We start from the raw sequence: 13840 nt of genomic DNA on the forward strand, positions 1-13840 counted from the left end.
AGTGTTCTAGGACCAAGGCCCACTCTATGCAGCTGATTGGGACTTGGAAAACACTGTATGCATAAGAGTGCTTTCCTAACAACAGCCAAATCTTCAAATGATTGCAGTGTTGGCCAATGTTTTGACGGCAACCTCATCAGAAAGCCTACACTGGGGCCACCAGCTGAGCTACTGCTGGATTACTACTGATACTACGGTTACCCGCAGTAACTGTGTGATATGATACATGTTTATTGTTATTTTAAGTCACTAAATTTTGAGGTAATCTATTATTCAGTGATTCATAACTATAAAAATTTGATTGATTAGTGGATGGGAAACAATATGATGGATTAAGGGCATTTAAAATTCCATGGATTACTATCATTTTCTAGGATTTAGAAAAAATTCTGTCTCAGGTGTTGAGATGAAGAAGATTCTCATGTCATGAAAACTAAGTGTTTTGTGATTCCATAAATCTGAAACAATGGCCAAAAAAGACAATTTGTTACAACTGTTTGAATTTTTCACAGCTTGAAATGATTATGTGGTTATAATCGGTGATACAGAATCAGGGACCTATGATTGTCACTTCTTCTGAGTTAAAGTTGACAAAATTTATTTCTTCAGAAGTTCACTGGATAGAGCATATTGGGTTCATCTTTATTAGAAGGTGAGATAATTCTGCTTATTTGTGTGTTCTTGTGGGATGACTTAGATTTATTAAAAAAATATTAGTCTAGTTTTACATCTTGATTACTTAAATATTCAAAAAAATACCTTTGCATTTTACCAATCTACTAACAAGGAAAGATTATAGAATGTAAGCTACTGTCAGAGATATTAACCTTGGGGTAATGCTTAATCAAGTTTTTAAAAATTCTATATAAGAGAAAAATTATTTATGAGTAGTCATCTGAAGATTTCCTCAAATTAGTATTTCCATTTATGCCATAAGAGTCTACACAACAAAAAAAGAGCAAATTATATCCAATATAGATGAAAAGAAACAATAAAGTTCTGTGAAAATCAGTGAAGTAGAGGACGGAAAAAAAAAAGATAATAATCAATAAAACCAAAAGCTGGATCTTTGAGAAAATAACTAAAATTGGTAACGTCTATCCAGGCTGATAAAGATGGAAGAAGAAACAAATTACCAAAGAAACATGAGAGATGATTTTATGACAGAATCAACGGGTTTTTAAAAGGATAATAAAGGAATATTACGAATAATTTTTTGGCAATAATCAAATAACTTGGATGAAGTGGATAAAGTCCTTGAGACAATACTAACAAAGCTTTCTCAACAAGAAATTGATAAGCTATATTGCCCTTTCATCTATTAAATACACAGAATCCAAAGTTTGAAGCCTTCCCACAAAGACAACTCTAGGTCTATATGGCTTTATTGGTGTATTCTACCAAAGATGTATGGAAGAAATAATACTCATTCTATATAAATTATTACAGAAATTTAAAAAAAAATCATTAGCCATTAGAGAAGTAACCAATTACAACCAGAATGAAATACCACTTGCCATAGACTCTTTGTGTACCTCCCAAATTCATGTGTTGAAAACTTAATCCTCACTGTGATAGTATCTGGAAGTGAGACATTTGAGAGGTAGTTAGGTCATGAGGGTAGAGCCCTCATGATTGGATTAGTGACCTGGTAAGAAGAGCCACCAGAGAGATGAGCTCTCTGTTGATTCTATGAAGATACAGCAAGTTGGTGGCTATATGCAAATCAGGAAGAGTATTTTCACCAGAAACCAAACTGTTCCACACCTTGGGATTGTACTTCCCAGCTTCCCAAATTGTGAGTAAATAAATATTTGTTGTTTAATGGGGTGCCTGGGTGGCACAGTTGATTAAGCACCCCTTGGTTTCTGCTAGGGTCATGATCTCAGGGTCACAGTATTGAGCTGGATCTGGGCTCCATGCTCAGCACAGAGTCTGTTTAAGATTCATTCTCCCTCTCCAATGGCCCATCCCCTCTTGCATGCATGCTCACTCTCTTTATTTCTCTCTAAAATAAATAAATCTTAAATAAGTTAATAAATATTTGTTTTTTATTTTTTAAGATTTTATTCATTTATTTGTCAGAGAGAGAGAGAGCACATGCATACAAGCAGGGGAACAGCAGGCAGAGGGAGAAGCAGGCAGAGGGAGAAGCAGGCTCCCCACTGAACAAGGAACCCGATGTGGAACTCGATCCCAGGACCCTGGGATCATGACCTGAGCTGAAAGCAGATGCTTAACCACCTGAGCCACCCAGGCATCCTTTTTTTTTTTTAATTTTATTTATTTATTAAATATTTGTTGTTTAAGGCACTCAGTCTATGCTTTTGGTTTTTTTTAGTCCAAATTAACTAAGACGCTACTACAACAAAATAGAATGGCTAAAATTAGAAACATTTAGCATAAGAAGGATTGGTGAGAACAAGAAACTCTTACACTTGATTGATATTTGAAATGAAAGAACAACTTTGGAAAACAGTTTGGGAGAATTTCTTAAAATATTACACATACACTTACAATATGATTCGAACATTCCATTCTTAGGTGTTTACCAAAGAGAATGCATACAAAGACTTCGTACAAATGTTCATAGCAGCTATATTTGTAATAATCCAAAAGTGGAAAAAAATATCCTTAAACAGGTTAATGTTAAAGAAACTGTGGTGTATCCATATAGAAGAATACTCACCAATATAAATAAAGGAGCTCTCAATATACAACCACATTATCATACTGAGTTAAAGAAGGTAGACAAATAATGCGTACTGTATGATTTCATTTAGATAGAATTTTAGAAAATGAAAATGAATCTATCATGTCAGAAAGCACATCGGTGTTTGCCTGGGGTTGGATAGGACACATTAAAGGGCAGGGTCGAGAGATTACAAAGGGGCTTGTGGAAAATTCTAGTTGATGGATATGCTCATCATTTTGGTTAGAAGGCTTAACATGTGTATACAACAGCTGCTATTCTTTTCACGTACAGTGCCAAAACTTGTTCAGAGCTACCATATTCTGTGGAGGGTCATAGACGACCTCTTCTTCCCATCTGGGATGACAAAACAACAACAGTTAAATTTATCTAAATGAGTTAATAATTAATGTTAAATTTTTATCTGTTCTCACTAATATAAATTTTTAAAAATAATATTTTAATGTTACTTTATAAAATAGTGAATTTTTTGACTTAAAAATTAACTATAAAATTATGAATTATACATTTGTATTTGAATGGATCAATTTGAATATCCTGGGAATGGCTTAAAGTTGTGAAAAACTTGTTAAATGAGTAAGCCTGAAGTCTGATTTGCCCAGTGAGAATGATTCTTTAATAGCTATTCAGTGATAATCACGTTCAAAATAATACATTAATGGAATAGTGAGTCTTATTATAATAATTTAGTATTCATCAGGAATGAAAAATAGAATAATTTTATGCTTAGAAATCTATAATAATTCAATGATTATAGCATACTTTCTATAAATATAACATATCAGAAAGTGCCAATAGAATTATTTGTTAACACGAAAACTGATAAAACAAAAGTAATTGGAAATGCTCTTCATTAGAAATATATAATGAGTTTTATCCGTCCTGTGAATGTTTCTGTGGTTTTATTTTTTTTAGACACGGCAAAAAACATGTATTTGATTATTTTAATTTACTTGACATGTCAAAAAGGAATATTGTCTAACTCCTTCCAAAATTATGTTTAACACTCTGACCTAATGCATTGTGTGCTTGAGGACAATTCAGCTGACAACAAGATATTTAAAAAACTAAAAGTAATGTATGTAATCCAGAGGTAAAAACATCTACTCTTCCCCTGGCTATAAAACAAGAAAGAAAGAATGCTAATTCTTAAAGAATGCTAATTCTAAATCATTATTACAATATGATCTACTATCATTTAAATAGGAAATATGTGTGATGCATTTTATGAAAAAATAAAGATTCTATATGAGGAAATATTTCTTAGTAAAATCCTTCTGTCTTAGAATCAATTACTAAGATAGTTTCTGATAAACTCAGGGCTACTTTGAGGATTGATTATCCACTGTTTATCCAAAAAGTCAGTAACCAAACTCATCATTTTAAACTGTTTCCCTAGCATTTTCTCATTTGAACTCATCTATTTCTGTTAATAATATTAACTATCTTTGAGGACCATAGTCTCAAAAGACAGTGTTCCTCTCCTTTCGGTTCATCCTCTGTCTCTTGCAGGTAATGCCATCGCTGAGCTGTTTCACTCACTTCGAGGAACCTATATTCAGCCAGTTGTATCAGTCATACCGCATCAGGCCACTGCTGACCTTATGACTCCCCAGCTTAAAACTATTGAAATGAGGATCCTAGTATCTACAAGACTTTGTCCAAAATTCTAACTGAGATTAAAGCTTTCTGAGGTCTTTTCTCTAAAACTCAAGACCCTCACAGGGTTAAGATCCCTGGCTAAAATTATCCTCCCCTGACAAACTTATCTATGTGTCTGGTCATTTCCCCAGCTGCTTTTAGGAGGGGCAGTTGATAGTTCTGGGATGAATAATAATGTTCTTCTATATGAGACCACTCTGTCAAGACTGGGATAATGTCTTTTCTCTTAGCAATTTTGTGAAGACTCCAGGACCCCAATACACTAGGATACCCTTTTATCATGTCACATATCTCCAGTTTCAGTGACTGCATGATGTGACTCCCAAAAGACAGAAGATTGTTTTGCTGCCACCAAACCAGGACTTCTAACGTCTTAGCTTCATAGAACATTCTCACGGTTTTCTTCCCCATTTCAACTCAGTTCCATATTATCCAATTATTCCTAATAATATTATGTATATGATAAACCTAAAGCTTTATTAGAGCTTACTAAGTGTCAGGCACTGTCCTTACTATTACATACATTATTTTATTTAATGCTCTTAAGTCTTTGAGTGAATTTCAATGTTTGACTTTAAAGAAATTGCGGTTTTTGGATGCCTGGGTGGCTCAGTCCATTAAGCATCTGCCTTCGGCTCAGGTTATGATCCCAGGGTCCTGATCAAGTGCTGTGTTGGGCTCCCTGCCAGCAATAAGTCGGCTTTTCCCTCTCCCTCTGCCCCTTCCTCTGTTCATGTGCGCTCTCTTTCTCTGTCTCTCGAATAAAGAAATATAATCTTTACAAAAAATAAAGAAATCATGGTTTAGAAACCTTAAGTCACATGTCTAAGATCATGAATTTAGGTAGTTATGGGGCCAAGACAGGAGTCTATGTGTCAAGCTCCAAAGCCCTTCTTCATATTCTGTCTATATATCTCCATCGTATCATTCAATTTATTCCAGAATGCATAAGGGAATATGTTGGAAAATATATAGCAATATAGCTACCGCCATAACAATTCCAACAAAACTCTGGCTAATGGTTGGGTACCATCTGTCTCTCCAGAAAAGTTTCTCCAAAAATTACATTTTATTTAACCATATAAGATAACAAAGAATAAGAATGTTCTAATCATAATAACTTCTCACTTTCTCTTATTGTTTCACACTCCCTCTGCTTATATAAGCATTGGTATGGCTGTGCATCTTCCACTAGAGCCTAGGAGTCAACTGAATATTCAAACATAGATTGGAAATCAAGACTGCTTTCCTTTCAGTATTTGCAAAAAATGGTGCTTTAGCTGTGAAATGGATGTATAAATTCTTCTCAAGCACCAATTAGGAAAAATAGTATGACTCTTCCTTAAATGAGGGATAATTTTGCTGTCTTTCTTCATCATATTTCTTAAATCCATTTTGTTTTTATCTTTTACATGACCACCACTATAATTCTTAATTCTTGTTGTCAGGTATGTAAATTAGTTCACTACCTCTTAATTGGCCTTCCATCTTTAGTCTTCCTTCGGTATTTTGTATGCATAACACCAGCCAAAACTTTTTAAACAATTTATCATTACACCCACTCTCCCCAAATTTGCATGAGTCCTTGTTATCTTTTCCTGGGGGATAAAGGACATTTAACATTTATTTTTCTATCCAAACTGACAAAACACAGAAGAATTCCCATGCTTGTCCTTGTACATATATTTTTAAATGAACAAATGAATAAGTAAAGGAGCGATTAAGGTATATTATAGAGTGGAAGCATTACATATCAGGTGCATGTGACATTTAATTGACTTTTTATGTTTTTCAAGTAGTATTTTGACTAATATGAGGGAATCAATCCAGATCTTCTTGGTGAATGAAATTTGAATTTGTTATGTATTTTCCTGACATATGAACACTGTCTTGGGCACACTTGTGGAGGATTAAACTATATTCACAGATCTTTGATAAACATGTCTTTTAAAGGTGAAGCTTAATTTCTTGCCCTTATGAGAGGATTTGATTTGGTAATTTGCTTCTATTCTGATAAATAGAATATGGTAAAAGTGACAGTGGGTGCCTTCTAAGAGTAGCTTTCTCTCCTGGTTCACCCACTCTGGAAAAAGTCAGGTGTCATGTTATGACACCTCTTAAGCAACCCTATGGAGAGGACCATGAGGTGGGAAACTGAGGTCTCAAGGCAATAGCCTATGAGGGGTTGAGGCCACCTGACCACACCCCTGTGAGGGAGCTTGGAAAGAGATCTCCGACCCTCATCAAGCCTTTTGATGACTGCAATCGCAGCCAAGAGCTTCACTGCAATTTCATGAGAGATCCCAAACCAGAACCATCCAGCTAAGCTGCTCCTATTTTTCTAACCCATGGAAGCAATGAGAGAAGAAATGTTTATTGTTTGTTACATTTTGGAGTGATTTGTTATATAATGATAAATAATTAATACAACAGTGGGGCAGATTTTTTTTTTGAAATTGGCATGTACTATATATTCTTTACATAGGAATATAGTAAAAAATAATTGGTCTTGTATCCTCTCTCTTTTTATAATTATTTTTTTACATGAAGAAATTAATAGCCATTATGTCAAGAACATAGCAGCACTCTCTGTAGTATATTTGGGTTGCAAAGTTAGAAAATGCAGCTCAGGGTCAGCATCACAGTGGCATGAGTTGCTCCTTTTTACTTTTCCCTTTGATTTACAACTAATCAAACAACCATTATGGAGTAAAAAAGCACTTCTGCACCGTGTACCAGGACACGCCAGACATCCGTCTATCTGTGCATCTGAAAGTGTCTGGATTGGACTGCTAAGGAGGTGGCAGAGTGAGGGAGATGGTGGTTGAGCGGGAGGCAGAGGCAATGATGGCAGAGAATGTGGCAGGCGGGTCAGGTAACAAGCCTGCATGACTTTTCTGGCAGATGACATGGAGGGTGAAGGTAGTGAATGGAGTCTGGCCAGTGTTGCAGATGGAAAGACCAGTCGCTCTCTCTGAGGAGAAACCACAGTAACTGGGGGAGGAAAAGGAAAAGGAAGTAGGCAAAGAGAACAGAAGGAGTGCGTCTCTTTGTTTGCTCTGGGAGGCAAGAATACGGCCCACGGGCCTCTGGAAACCCCCACCCCAACCTGAGGATTCCCCTACCAGGCTGTGGGCATATCCGAAGACCAAAATTTTAAATACACACCACTTCCTGCCACTTTTTTTTTTTCTCCCTGAATGCACCAGCTCTCAACCCTAGCAGGGACTCAGGTAAGAGAAACCAAAAGCTAAGAGTTATACAGCAACCTTCTGGAAAACAAAAGGAAAATTCCCAACTATCCACCATTGAACTGTTAAAATCAAACTAAACAAATCCTTGCCTAAATAAGAAAAGTGTTCACTACTTTTGTACTACTTTTATGTGGTTGCAGAGGCACTTTTCATCAAACACAGGAAATATCATGATAATACAGTATCACAAAAAGAAAATGACAATTTTTCAGCAACTGAAGACAAAGACATGGACTGTTACAATCAAACTGATAAAGAATTCCACATAACTGTTATGAGAAAGTCAATGAGCCATAAGAAAACTCAGAAAGGCAATACAGTGATCTCAGGAGTAATATTAATGAATAGAACGAGTACTTTATCAAAAAGATTGAAACTATCAAAAAAAAAAAAAAAAAAGAGCCAAACAGAAATTCTAGAGCTTAAGAACTCAATAAGGGGATGATGGGGGTATTGGAAATGAAGCAGGTCATATGGAAAAGAGAGAACTAAGATTTTAAAAACTGGAGAAACTCTATGACAGCTATTTGAAGGTTTCATTAGAAAGCTAATGTAAGAATAAAAGGTATTCTGGAAGAAGAAGAGAGGGAGAAGAGAGCAAAGAGTGTATTTAAAGAAATAATATCTGAGAACTTCCCAAACTGGGGAGAGAACTGAATATACAAGTCCATGAAGATAATAGAACACTTTATTATCTCAACACAAGAAGACCTTCTCTAAGACACATTATATAAAAACCGTCAAAAGTAATGATGAAGAAAAAAATTTAAAGGTAGTCAGAGAAAAAAAAAAAAAAGACAGTAACGTACAAAGTTACCCCCATTAGGCGATCAGCAGATTTCTGAGCAGAAACTCTACAGGCCAGGAGAGAGTGGAATGGCATATTCAAAATAGTGAAAGGTAAAAACTGCCAACCAAGAATACTATATCTGCCAAAATTACCCTTCAGATATGAAGGAGAAATAAATGCTTTCCCAGGCAAACAAAAGCCGAGGGAGTTCACCACCGCTGGGCCTCCTTACAAGAAATGTTGAAAGGAGTTCTTCAAGCTGAAACAAAAAGATGGAATGAACAAAATTCTAAGTAAGGTGATAAATAGTCAGAATTAGAATACCGTAATTATTTATTGGAATAGTATATTAAACACTTAACTATAGTATTAAGGTTAAAGGAAAAGAGCATTAAAAAGAACTTGTTAATGAAATTAGAGCATAAAAAGAGATAATTTATGATATCAAAACTATAAAAGGGGAAGAGTAAAAGAAGGCAAACTTTATGGGCAAGTGAAGATAAATTCTTACCAATGGAAAATGTACTATTTTATCTATGAGATGTTTTATGTAAATCTCCTGGTAATCACAAAGAAAAAGTCTAGAACAGAGATACAAAATGGCAGGGAACAACTTCAGTTATCCATTATCAGCAATGGATAGGTCATCCAGACAGAAAATCAATGAGGAAATATTGGAATTGAACCACACTGTAGAACAAATGGACTTAATAGACATATATAGAACATTCCATCCAACAGCAGCAGAATATACATTCTTCTCAAGTTCATATGGAACATTTTCTAGGACAGATCTTATGATAGGCTCTTAAATTAGCAAATTTAAGAAGATTGAAATCATACCAATTACCTTCCTGGAGCACCATAGTATGAAAATAGAAATCAACAAAACATCAAAAATGGGTTTACTATATAATCCAGCAATTCCACTTCCAGGTATGTACTAAAAGGAAATGAAAACAGAATTTTGATGAGATATCTGCACTCCCATATTTATTACAGCATTACTCACAATATCCAAGATATGGAAACAAGCTAAGTGCCCGTTAACGGTTGAATGGATAAAAAAGATGTGGTATGTATACACAATGGGATATTATTCAATAGCCATGAGAAAGGAGAACATCCTTCCATTTGTGACATCATGGACCTTGAGCATATTTTCCTAAATGAGATAAGTCAGACAGAAAAAGACAAGTATTGTATGATATCACTTATATGTGAAATTTTAAAAAGTTCAACCTGTTAAATAAAAGAGTAAAATGCTGGTTACCAGGAGATGAGGCAGGGATAAAAGTGCTGGTGATTAAGGGCATAAACTTACAATGAGTGAATAAGCCATGGAGATCTAATGCACAGTATAATGAATACAGGCAATAATATTGTACTATAACTATGTAATATGATAAATATTGCTATATAGGCAATCATACTACAATATATAAATCTATCAAAGTAACATGTTGTACCCCTTAAACTTATTCAATGTTACAAGTCAAATTTATTCAACAATAAAGAAAAAATATAGCTCAGACTTACACCATCATTATCATTCTTACCAAATAATATTAAAAATAAACTATTTTCAAATAATAGTCTTGTATTCAGTTACTTTTACAAGGCTATTGAATAACATATCTCAGATCTCAGGGACACAGAGAATATAACATATGCTATTACTATTCTGCTAGCCATCTTTTCCTTCTTTCTTTACTTTATTTTTACAAAATAAACTCTATATTTCAAATTCCTTATTCATCGAGAATTGTATTTTCAAAAACGAGATATATGTTTTGGCAGTGCATATGAACATTCTTAGAATGGCTGTTTGATTAATATTATAGTTGGTTTGTAAAGCATGTATTCAAACTCAAATGCCATCATTTTTCTCCTTTTTAAAATTGAGCTTAAGTTAGATATTATATTTGATTTTCTATTGTACCAGGTAATGACAAAACAATTTCTTAGAATGTGGAAATATTTTTATAATTAGCACAATAGCTGTGTAAAGAGTGAGTGAGTAAAGCCATAAAAAAAGATAGACTCTACAGTCAGCAAGCTATTTCATGTGTTTATTTATAGAAATAGATATCAATTGTGTTTCCCTATTCCAAATACTTTTTGCCAGAATAATAAAATAACTAAGCTGTTTTTTTAGAACGGATGCAAATAAAAAGATTTTTATGTCATTTTTCAAAGCTCATTAAATAGTGCAGTGGTTTTTTTATTCTTATTTTAGACAATTGCATTTATTCACCCTCCTCTTACAGAAATGTGAGTCTAACCAATAATATTCAAAAGAGAAAACTAATCAGCCTTGCAGAGAGAGACAGCTTGTCAGTCTCCACTTTCCATATCTACATTAATTTGGTTTTAATTTGGTGTGGTTCTTCCATTTATCCGGGAACTGAGGCTCGTGATTTTTTTTTTTTTTTTAACTTGTGAGGGATGTCTAAATATGTTTGCATGGCAAATAGAAAAGTTTCAGGTTGTATACAGCAAGAAAATGCTCAACTGTGGTGAAACTCCATCCTGTGTGCTGTAGGGTGACTATACACATGTTTGTTTTATTGTTTTTAATTTGCATATCTTCCGTCTGTCCTTAAAGTAGATGCAGGGTCTTAATAATTTCACTTGAAACTCAAAGCCCAGATTTTGCTGTGTGAGGAAGTTTCTGAATAAGACATCAAGTTTCTAGCCATCAGAGGATAATTTATTGATACTTGTCAAAAGGAAGTATCAGTCTAACAGAAATCAAGACAAAAGGAATGCCTGATGAATTTTCTTTGAAGTGCCTTTTATAAAAGTCCTTGGTAATACATATTGATGAACTCCAAATTGTCTTGCCTGAAGGGAAAAGAAAGTAGACTGCTTTACACTGTCTTATAAATATTCATCAAAAGAACAAGACTTATGTTTCCAGGCGTGAGGTGAATGATTACGGTTGTATGATTGCCTTGGAATCTGGATAATTAGTAAAACAGCCCTTGACAGTTAGAGAATTTTAAACTTGGTATCTTGCCGTCACTTCATTTGGAGTCAGAGATAAAGCTTCCTATACCAAAGAGAAGCGGCTTTTAGGGGGTGATGAATTGCTCCTATCATGTTCTAGCCATCAGTTGCTTCCACTGTTGGCTTATGTATTTGTTTAGTTGAAAATTAAAGCAAAAATAATTGACTTTGTTTTATTTTATCTTACTTTATTTTTTAAAAATTATTTATTACTTGGTAATTTATTCTGGTCTAATGGAATGATACCGCTTTTACTACAGAAGATTTGCTGGATCTGTGTCTTAATTAAAACCCAAACACTCTAGAGTGATACAATGATTCCATCCATACGTCCATATGGGATGGTTTTGTGGGATTATATTTTTGTGGTATTGTCATTTGCTTACCAACATCCACTTTGGACTGAGCAATTAACCATAGTTTCTTTTCTTATTGAGTCCATATGATTAAGGATCGAATTTGATTAAGTGGATATGGAATATTTAATGTTTGGAGGATAATATGGTTCACTTCAACAATTGGGAAATATCTATCATTTTCAAACTGGATGTAATTTCTCCCAATCCTTGTTTCATAAGCCATCCTCTAACCATTTAAGAGGAAAAGATCCCATTTTCAGGAAACGTTACTCTTTACAGTGTTTAGCACTTAAATGCAATTAAGCAAATATAATATCTTCTTTGAAGCAAATAGTTGCTCAGCTTAACTAACTGAAACTAATTATCTCTGTTAAATCAAAGACATATTCAGCAAGTGTTTGAAGAATGCTTTCTTCATCTTGAGCAGAAATAAGTATCTTTGTTGCCATTACAGTCAGAGGAATGCTCTCTATTCTACATCTATCAATGGATATTTACGTGTTGACTCAAAAGTAGGGAAGTGAAATTTAAACTTACATGTATCCAGGAGTAGTGTGAGATAGAACCCCCCCCCAAAAAAAAAGAAAAAAGGAAAGGAAAGACAGAGTAAACTCTTCTCTTATTCCCCTAAAAAATATTTAGCTTTCTCAAAAGTGGTTCCTTTTCGTAAGGGAGATTTTTATTGCTTCAAAGACCTCAGCCAGCAACATATAAAGATGTTGGAATATCCCGCGGCACTGAGCTGTGATCAACGCGGAGTGTGACGATGGTGGTCAGGAGGGCATTGGTGTTCTTGACGAGACAGCAGGAGAGTTTGGTAAGTGAAGTTAGATTTTTTTGAAAGCAACGGAATCACCTTGCATTCACTCTCTCTTCTTCTTCTTTTTCTTTTCTTTTTTTTTTTTTCAGTTTTGCACTTTGTTTAATGTGCTGTATAATTCATCTCATTCGGAATCTATGAAAAATAGTTTGGAAAAAAGACTCTCATAAGGCATATGGTGTCAGCAGTCTGGAACACTTGAATCGATCATACAGAACACGTCGATGAATTCAGTATGGAATAGACACAAACCAAGAACAGCCTGTGAACTGAAGTGTCAGTATCTCTGAGCTAATCTATTATTTTTCTTTTATTTCTGAGAAACCACCACTGAGAGACTTCCCAAGTATGTATGATAGCGTTTTTAAACCATTTTTCCAAGTCTCCAAGGAACAAATCTCCATTTAAAATACGAATGGAGGATTGCAGGAAAATGGGCAGGGCGGAAAAAGAGAACCGACGGTAAAATATGTAAAACTTTGCTTTATTTGCCGCATTAACCTGAAACTATGTGACATCGGATACTGCCTCACAGCGTGCAACCAACGGTGTAGAAAAGTAGCCTAGTTGAAATAGTTCAAATGTCTAGATGCAGAGAACCACAAGGGTGGTTAATAATAGCTACAATTAATATCTGGAAAATACGGGGAACACAATGTTTACCCAACCACAGCCCTGGTAGGATGTCTGTTAGGGCACTGTGTCTGCTCAGAGTACATCTTAAGTGCGACAGACTTTACAGTTGTCGCTAGAAGGACATATGACGCAAGGCAAGTGGCTGGGTTACTTAACTTTACAAAAATTTCCTTGGTAGTGACAAACGGTTTGTGTTCTGTTCACTGGTTCACCGACGAAAATAATGAGCTCTAACTGTAAACAGTAATGGTAGGTGGGGGAAGGTTCAGATGAGGACTGCATTCACAAAAGGAAGAGTATAGATGGGCATAAAGGGGGACAGAAAAAATGTTTGCCCCCCCCCAGCCCTGGGGCCAAATTAATTTCAATAACTATAAATGTAAATACAGTAAGTTGTGCTTTTTTACTAGAAAAGAAGGGAATGATAGAAATGAGGAGCTGGCATGGTAGTCATAAACAGACATTCGTATTTCATAATTGTTGGAGTGAAAGATTGATGCAAATATTGCGGGAAGTATAAAAATCCCTAAGGGGGAAAAAAAGAGCATACTCTTAACTGAGAGAATCCACTACTAGATATTTATCAAAAGAAAA

This window comes from Ursus maritimus, unplaced genomic scaffold, assembly GCF_017311325.1.
Source record: "Ursus maritimus isolate PB19 unplaced genomic scaffold, ASM1731132v1 scaffold_13, whole genome shotgun sequence".
Taxonomy (NCBI): Eukaryota; Metazoa; Chordata; class Mammalia; order Carnivora; family Ursidae; genus Ursus; species Ursus maritimus.